Source organism: Orycteropus afer, unplaced genomic scaffold (assembly GCF_000298275.1).
Source record: "Orycteropus afer afer isolate SDZICR_OR568_19922 unplaced genomic scaffold, OryAfe1.0 scaffold00446, whole genome shotgun sequence".
NCBI classification, from domain to species: Eukaryota; Metazoa; Chordata; class Mammalia; order Tubulidentata; family Orycteropodidae; genus Orycteropus; species Orycteropus afer.
In genome coordinates this window covers 2,082,575-2,092,577 of record NW_006922033.1, presented here as the reverse complement: position 1 = coordinate 2,092,577, position 10,003 = coordinate 2,082,575, and positions in this window count along the sequence as shown.

The window sequence follows — 10,003 nt, the reverse complement described above, 5'->3', positions numbered from 1 at the left end:
TATATAGAAACATAATCACATACAGAGTGGTGGCTATATAGAAACATAATCACATACAGAGTGGTGGCTATATAGAAACAATCTCATACTCTCACAAAGGTTTTCCATGGCCAATTCTTTGAGAAGTGGATGGCCTCCTCCTTCTTCCTAGTCTGTCCAGTCTGCAAGCCGGGCTGATACCTGTGCAAACACCAGTGGCACAGCCTCAAGACTCACAGCAACACATCACCACAGTAGGACAAACCAACAGACAAGTTTGTCTCCCTCAGCTATTGGAAACCCCTCCAACCACCCTTACCTGGATCCCTGAGGCTAACTCCTCAATCTGTTCCAGTCCCCTTTGCCTTTTCTGTCCTCTCCCTGCTTCCCCCCTTGCTGCATGTGCGGGGTGGCTGGGGTTCCCTCTCCTCACCTGGTTCCCTGAGGTTGAATCCTCGATCTGTTCCTATCCCCTTTGCCTTTTCTATCCTCTCCCTGCCTTCCTGCCTCACTCCTTGTGGGGTGTGGCTTGGGTTCCCCCTCTTCACCTGGGTCCCTGCGGCTGACTCCCCGATCTGTTCCAGTCCCCTTTGCCTTTTCTGTCCTCTCCCTGCTTCCCACCTCGCTGCCTGTTCTTGGGCCCCTGGAATCCGAATGAGAATGCTATCACTTTAAAATCCAAAATGGTTGCCTCTTGTAAACATTAAAAATGGCTGCGCCCTCAGTCACTTTAAATATCCAAAATGGCTGCCGCTTATAAACATTCAAAATGGCTGCACCCTCTGTCACTTTAAATATCCAAAATGGCTGCCACATGTAAACAATCAAAATGGCTGTGCCCTCTGGACAAACAAGAAGGTCAGTGAAAAAAACAAGAAAACCTGCAATATCTGGGGATAGAGCGATAAAAGAAAAAGGGCAGAGAAGGAGAATAATGGAAGAAAAAATGGGAAAAATGCAAAAAGAAAAACAAGGAACGAGGTTAACCATGAGAAAAAAGAAGAAAATAATTTTGCAACCAGGAACAGGGAAAAGAAAAAGCTGAAAACTAGGACCTAGCTGACAGAATTCAACAGCATATCAAAAAAAATCATACATCATTATCACATAGGATTCATACCAGGATAAGGATGGTTTAAAATTAGAAAACCAATAATGTAATTCATCACATAAGTAAAGCAAAGGAAAATAATCACATGATCATCTCAATTGATGAACAAAAGGCATTTGATAAAATCCAGCACCCTTTCCTAATTTTAAAAAAAACCTCTCAGCAAAATAGGAATAGAAAGAAAATTCCTCAACATAATTCAGGCATATGAGTAAAACCAACAGCCAACATTTTTCTAAATGGAGAAAGAGCATTACCCTTGAGAATAAGAATGAAATAAGGATGACTACTATCACTACTCCTATTCAATATTGTATTGGAAGTCCTAGCCAGAACAGTAAGGCAAGAAAGGAAAATAAAGGGTATCCAAATTAAAAAGAGAAGCTCTGGTAGCATAGTGCCTGTAAGGCAATTGGATGCTAACCAGAAAGCTGGCAGTTCAAATCCACCAGCCACTCCCCAGAAGGAAGGTTGGGCAATCTACTTCTTAGAGATACTGCCTCGGAAACCCAAGGAGGGGTCGGTATGCATCAGGTCCAACTCGACAGCACATAACAACAACAAACAAACAAACAAAAAAAAATTAAAAAGGGCACTGGGTAGTGTTTCATTCTGTTGTATATAAGGTCACTATGAGTCAGAGCTGATTCAACTGCATCTGACAAAAACAACAACAAATTAAAAAGGAAGTAAAACTATCTCTTTTTGCAGAAGACATGATTCTACAGATAGAAAACCTCAAGGAATCCACCGGAAAGTTACTGAAACTAATGGAAGGATTTAGCAAAGTGGTAAGGTACAAGAACAACACAAAAATCATTTGGGTCTAGGCGGCCTGGCGCACAGACTGGGCGAAGCCCAGTGTGGACCTGTGGCCGCTGGCCCGCGGTGGCTCGGCGTAGTCCGTGTTGGCGCTCTGAGGCTAGCCATCGATGCGAGGAGGGCGACCGAGGCTGCTGGGTGCCGCGATTCCCTGCGGTGTCGCCGCGACCCCTAGTTAGGGGCTTGTCCCAACTGGTTGGTTGAGAGGAAGCGAGGAAGGCGAGGGCGCCGGGCGAACCCAGACGACTGTGAGGGGTCTTGATGGCGGTGAGGCGTCCTAATGGCGCGGTTCCTCTGAGTCCTGGGACTGCGGGCACAGTGGCCGGATCCTCCGCCAAGGCTCCAGGGCTCTTTTTATTTCACTTTCCGGACAGGCTAGGCATGGGGTGAGATGCTCCCCGGGAACTCTTTGCAGCAGTGAAGAGCCGATGTGGGTCTGGGGCCTGGCGAGGCGGGCGGTCCATCATTGGGTGCTGGGTGACGCCACACCGACCCGTCGCTGAGTCTCAAGTCAAGGACGCACTCCACCCCTGTTTCCACATTTTAGGTATGTGTCAGAGCAGCACCCTACTCTCCCAGTACCAAATTCTGTTCTGGTTACCTAGTGCCGCTCAGACAAGGATATACCACAAATGGGATGGCCTTAACAAACAGGAGTTTATTCTTATAATTTGGAGGCTTTAAGTCCAAGTTCAAAATGCCAGGCTCTAAGGGCTGGATGAAAGCCCCTCAGCCTTGAGCTTCAGCTCTGCCTCCAGCTCCCAGCCCACTGAAGCTAGAGGCTTTTCTTCACTCAGACAGCTGCTGGCTGCTGAGGCCGCCAAGCCCAAGGTTGACAAGTAACAAGGCACAGTCCTGATGTTACCAAACCGCACCGCAGGCCATTAACTCAAGTTCATTATAAGTCCCAAAGTTGGCAGAGCATGGCAGACTGCTGAATAACCACATGGCTACATGCAGGGTCCAAGCATGCCATAAATTAGAGACCATTCTCCAAGGCTTCTGCTTATATACAGGAAGCAGACCACATTCCTTAAGGCAGCTACTCAGCTGCTCTCAGCAGATTGCACCATGGAGTTGATTACCAGTGTCATCATAGAGAATACTACATTCAGCTCCCCAGCCACTCAACCAGGCACAGCCAAGTTGACACACAAACTGAACTACCACAGACACTATGCCACCAGGGCTCCCCTTTAACAAACAGTGCTTGTAAAACTGGATATCCATTTGCAGAAAAATGATGCAGGATCCATACCTAACACCATATGCAAAAACTAGCTCAAAATGGATGACTGACCTAAATATTAAAGGGCCAGAACTATGGGACTTAGTTATTTTCAGTTATAGATTACCAAGCAGAGCTACAAATTCACATGCCACAGAAGACAAATTAGATAACTGGGACCTACTACAAGTTCATTTATGCTTCTCATAAACCTTTATCAAAAGAGTAAAAAGAAACCTTACAGATTGGGGAAAAAAATCTTTGGGAATGATATATCTCATAAGGGTCTGATCTCTAAAATACACAGAAAACTTTAACAACTCAACAACAAAAAGACAAGCAATCTCATTAAAAATAGGCAAAGGACATAAACAGACACATCACGAAAAAGGACATTCAAGTGGCCAATAAATACATGAAAAGATACTCACAATCATTAGTCATCTGAGAGATGAAAATCTAAATGACAAGGAGATACATCTCACCCCTGCAAAAATGACAGTGATCAGAAAACAACAGATGCTGGCAAGGTTGTGGGGAGATTGCAATACTTATCCAGTGTTGCTGGGAATATAAAATGGTACAACTGTATGATGCTTCCTCAAAAAGCTAGTAATAGAAATATCTTATTACCATGCAGTCCTACTCCTAAGTATATATCTTAGACATATAATAACAGTGACACAAATGGACATATGCACACCTATGTTCATTCCAGCATTACTCACAATAGCAAAAAGATGGAAACAACCTAAGTGCCATCAATAGTTGAATGGATAAACACAATGGGGTACCAAAACCAAACCAAACCAAACTTACTGCCATTGAGTTGATTCCAAGTCATAGTGACCCTCTTCTTGGGTTTCTGAGGTGGTAGGTATCTCTATAGAAGTAGATTGCCCAGTCTTCCTTCTGAGGAGTAGCTAGTGGGTTTGAACCACCAGCCTTCTGGTTAGCAGTCAAATGCCTTAGGCATTATGCCACCAAAGTTCCCTATATAAATGGCATACCATATAGCTATAAAGAATGAGACAGAAACATAACATGGATGAATCTGACCTAAATATTATGCTGAGTGAAGTAAGTCAAGCACAAAAGAATAAATATTGTATATCTCACTTTTATAAAAAGACAAAAAGAGGTATACATATAGAAATTAATGTTCTTTGGTGGTTACTAGGAATGGAAGGGTAAAAAGAGGGTGAATAATTCTGTAGACAGTAGATACACATGTGTTAGTTTGGTGATGGGAAAAGCAATAACAAATGTCAGTGAAGTCAGTACAATTTAACCAAGATAAAGGCTGGCACTAAGAAATATACAACATCTAGCAATCACACTCCTAGGAATATATCCTAGAGAAATCAGAGCAGTGACACAAACAGACATATGCATACCCATGTTCATCACAATATTATTCATAATAGCAAAAAGATGGAAACAATCTAAGTGTCCATCAATGGATGAATGGGTAAACAATCAGTGGTACATACATACAATGAAATGCTACACAATGATAAAGAGTAATGGCGAATCCATGAACATCTCACAACATCGATGAATCTCAAGGACACTATGCTATGTGAAATAAGTCAATTACAAGAAGACAGACATATGGGACCACTATAATAAAACGTCAAGAATAGGTTTACATGCAGAAGGAAACATTCTTTGATGGTTACCAGGGTTGGGAGGGGAAAGGAGGGAGCATCACTAACTAGATAGTACACAAGTGTTCATTCTAATAAAGGAGAAGGCTTAGGACTATACTCTCAAGGGACATCTAGGTCAATTGGCAAAACACAGTTCATAAAGCTAAAGTTCTACATCCTAGTTTGGTGAGTAGAGTCTGCAGTTTTAAAATCTGGTGAGCAGCCATCTAATAAACAACTATTCGTCTCTTCCCACCTGGAGAAAGGAAGAATAAAGAAAGCCAAAGACTCAAGAAAGCAGTAAGTCCAAAGGACTAATGACCCACATGAACCACAGCCTCCTCTAACCTGACACCAAAAGCACTAGATGATGCCCAGCTACCATTACCAACCACTCTGACCAGGACTGCATAGACAGTCCCAGTTAGAATGAGTAAAAAATGTAGAACAAAAATCAAATTTAAAAAAGACCACACTTTTTTGTCTGAAAGAGACCAATCTGCCAATTTGTCAATAATAGCAGTAACAACTAAAAAATACATAACTGGTTACATAGATTGATTGTATATATATCATGTGTATAGGAAGGCATATGTGTTATATATGCAAGCATATATAGGTGTATATGTAGGCATGTCTATATACATGTTTGTGAGTGTTGCACATATGTTGTTGTTGTTATGTGTCATCGAGTTGGACCCGACTCATAGAGACCCCTTCTTATTCATACATATAATAAAGAACATAGGGGCATTGTCCCAGATACCTCCAGACATAACCAAACACCTCACAGATTGGTCTGCTGTTTGAAGGCTTAAGACCATAGTCTCATGGAACATCTCAGTCAACTGGCACAACATAGTCAATAAGTTTGTGTTCTACATCCTAGTTTGGTAAGTCACTTCTGGGGTCTTAAAAGTTTGCATGTGGCCATCTAAGATACAACTATTGGTCTTTAGTCATCTGGAGCAAAAGAGAAAGAAAGAAACCAAAGTCTAAAAGAAGAAACCAGTCTATAGAACCAATTGCCTGCACAAGTACAGCGTCACCTATCCAGGGACCAGAAGAACTAGATGGTGCCCAGCTACCACTATTGACTGTTCTGAATAGGGTCACAATAGATAGTCCCAGATAGAATGGGATAAAATTGCAGAACAAAACTAAAAATAGTTCATTAAAAAAAAAAAAAAAAAAGGCCAGATATACTCGGCTGGCAGACCAGGGAAACTTCTGACATTATCACCCTGAGATTCCCTTTAAATTTTGAACTGAAACTACTGGAGGTCACCTTTCAACTAAGTAACATGAGTGGCATCTCACTGTTTAAATAACAGATTGACTCATAAAATAAACAATGTCACCCATGAATGCTGTTCTCCATTTATTTATTTTTTAAAAAAATCTATTTGCGATCAAATGGCCAACTTACATGCTAAAGCAAAGATGAGAAGGTCAGGTGGTGGAAGTCAGAAAAGCAGGTATAATGGAAACAAAACAAGTAGAATGGAAATAATGAGAACAATGGAGCAGTGTGAAAAATGTTACCAAAAATGTCACAGAACAATATGTGTAGAAATTGTTAAATGAGAACCTAATTTACTGTGTAAATTTTCACCAAACAACACAATATTGTTTTAAAAGGGAGGAGAAAAGATAGACGTCACTTGGAGATCTCCAAGGAACTCAGAATGCTGAGAAGAATGCTAGAGAAACTGAGACAAGGACTGTCTTCCAGAGCAGACACAGAGAGTCTTCCCTTAGAACCAGTGCCATGAACTCAGACTTCTGGCCTTCTAAACTGTGAGAGAATAAATTCTGTTCATTGAAGACTTTCACTTAGGATATTTCTGTTAGAGCAGCACAAAGACACTAAGTCAGCTTGTTTCTAGCTTTGGTGATTATGAGTAAAGCTTCTACGAACTTTCACGTACAGGTTGCTGGGTGAACATAAGTTTTCATTTCTCCAGGGTAAATACCAAGGAGTATGATTGCTGAGCCATATGGTTAAGTATACACTGTATTTAACTTTATAAACTACTGTCAATTGTTTTCTACACTGGCTGTACCATTCTGCATTCCCACCTGCAATGAATGACAGATCGTTTCTCTGTGTCTTCATCAGCCTGATATTGGTGCAGTGACAAACACATAGACCAATGGAAAAGAATTGGGAACCCAGACTGGTAGCACAGTGCCTAAGACAGTTGACTGCTAACCAGAAGGCTGGCGGTTCAAACCCACCAGCCAATCCTCGGAAGGAAGGTTGGGCAATCTACTTCCATAGTGATACCCCCTCAGAAACTGAAGGAGGGTTCGCTATGAGTCGGGTCTGACTGGATGGTACATAACAACAACAACATATCAAAAATAATATATATTTAATATATTATTAAATGAGATGGATTGATACAGTGGGCTCAGGTATAGTGAGTATTGTGAGGCTGGCACGGGATCCGGCACTGTTTCGTTGTGTTGTACACGGGGTCACTATGAGTGGAGCTGACTCAACAGCACCTAACAGCAACAACAGCAGATTGAAAGTAATGGACAAAGCTGATTTCATGACAGTTAAAACCTTTTCTTCTGTGAAAGACCCTGTTAAGAGGACAAAAGGACAAGCTACTGACTAGAAGAAAATATTTTCAGTTTCAAATATTTTCTATTCAGATATCCAACACAAGACTTAAATCTAGCATATATACTTTCCAAACTCAACAATCTAATTAACAATAGGCAAAAGATCTGAACATACCTATTACATCATATCTAACAAATCATTGCCTAACTATAGGTTACAGGGATTTTCTCCTCCGTTGGCTTCTAAAAGTTATATGGTTTTACATGTTGCATTTAGGTATATTATCTATTTTGAGTTAATTTTTGTATAAAGTGTGAGGTTTATTTGGAGATTATTTTTGTGCATATGGATGTCCAATTGTTTCAACATTATTTATTGAAAAGACTATTCTTCCTTCTATGAATTGTTGTTACATATTGGTCACACACACACACACAAAGGAAAAACATTTGGCCATATATGTATACACTAGTAAAGAATAATTAAAGACTGAAACTAAATAATAACAGTATTATTTATAATATGATTTAACTCTGTTGACTTTATAGCCCATGACCTTGCTATACCAATTTCTTATTTAAAGAAGTTTCTTTTTTTTTAAAAAAAAAAAAAAAGATTTGTTGAAATTATCTATCTAGTCAATCATGTCATCTGTGAATTGGGACAATCATATTTCTTCAGTACTGGTTAGAGCTTCAAGTACAAGTTTGAATGGGAAGGGTGAGAGTAGACATCCTTGCTTTGCTGCTAGTCCCTATCCTGCCAGCCCCCAGTGTCATCTAGGTCTTGGCTGATTTTCTCAATAACAGACCTGTTCCTCTGTCCACCCATTCCTAGACCAGGCATCTTCCCCCAGGCACAGAAACTACCGCAGCTCTCCATTTTCCTCTGAAGGGCTTATTTCGCTCTTGAATTCAGTTAACTAAGAATTCCTTGCACCCACCACTCTTTGGTAAACCAAAACCTAACTCACTGCCGTCAAGCCGATTCAATTCACAGTGACCCCTCCTTGGGTTTCTGAGGCAGTGTCTCTGTGAAGGTAGAGATACTGCCCAATTTTCCTTCCAAGGAGTTAGCAGTCAAATGCCTTAGGCATTATGCCAGCAGACCTCCCACTCTTTGGTAGTCCCATAGAAAATTATAATTTTATTTCTAATATTTATTATCTAACATTAAGCATAAGGGTTAAGATTTTTGTCATTCTTTTATATCCTAACAGTAAATGGAAGTCCAAAATAGAATTCTGGGTCAGTGGTTACACCATCCATTTATTCACGTGGGTTGCTCATGATTCCTTTTCCTTCTTGTCAGTTTGTTTAATCTTTGGTTGTATACTATTTGCTGCCCTTAAAAAAAAATGTGTTAATTACTTATAATTGTTATTTGAGTCAGTTCCCGTAGAGAGACTTCTAATTTACTTCTTACAGGCACCAATGTTGTTGTTGTTGTTAGGTGCCATCAAGTCGGGTCTGACTCATAGTGACCCTATTTACAATAGAATGAAACACTGCCCTGTTGTGCGCCATCCTCACAAGTCTTATTGTACCTGAGCCTATCGTTGCATCCACAGTCCCAATCCATCTCATTTAGGGTCTTCCCCTTTTTTGCACCAATGTGGAAATCTAAATTTATAGTCTGAGACTTCCTCATTTACCAAGGCGGTGCATAGCCAGAAAACCCTTCAATGTGTGGACCAGTATCCATGGAGGACACTGGTGGTTGAATGGTTGAGTGGTAGCATTGTCACCTTCCATGGAGGAGCCTCAGATCTGATTCCTGGGCATGCACCTCATGTGCAGACACCACCTATCTATCAGTGAAGGCTTGTGTTGCTGGAAAGGTTTCAGCAGAGCTTCCACACTAAGACAGATTAGGAGGAAAGGCCTCCTAATTGGTATACTTCTGAAAATCAGCCAGTGAGGACGCTATGGATCACAGTGGTTTGATCCACAATGGGTCATGGGGGTGGTGCAGGAATGGGCAGCATTTTGTTTCATTGTGCATGGGTTCTCCATGAGTTGGGGTTGAATCAATAGCAGCTAACAACAGCAACCAGTATCCATAATATTTCTAGGATTTCAAAAAAAGAAAAAAATCTTTTCTTCTGATCCATTTATAAAGCAAGGTAATAATCTCTGCCATTTTCTCCTTAAATGACACAAATTTATTCTTTCACAGTTCTGAAGTCTAGAAGCGTGAGTTCAGGCTGTTGATAGAACCATACTCTCTCCAAAGGCTCCAAGGGAAGAGAGCCTGTCTTGTCTCATCAGCTTCTGGTAGCCCCAGGAAAGTCAAATTGAAAGAGAAAAAAATGAGTTCTCATGCTAAGGATACAGCCATTTGGGGTTGCCAGGGTTTCCAGTCAGTAATATAGGCCTGGGAACAATCAAAAATAAGAGAAATAATTTCTTGATTTGGGGAATAAAATTCTAAGGCCCAGCTCTGCTGTGTCCAGTCTTACCTGTTTCCTCGTATAAACATTAAATCTATTTCCCTAAATTCCAAAATGCTGAAGGAAATAAAGGCCAAAATATCAAGATAAAAACCAAACCAGACGCACTGCATCAAGTCGATTCCAACTGATAGCGACCCCCACTGTGTTCCTGGGGAGGTAAATCTTTTTTTTTTTTTTT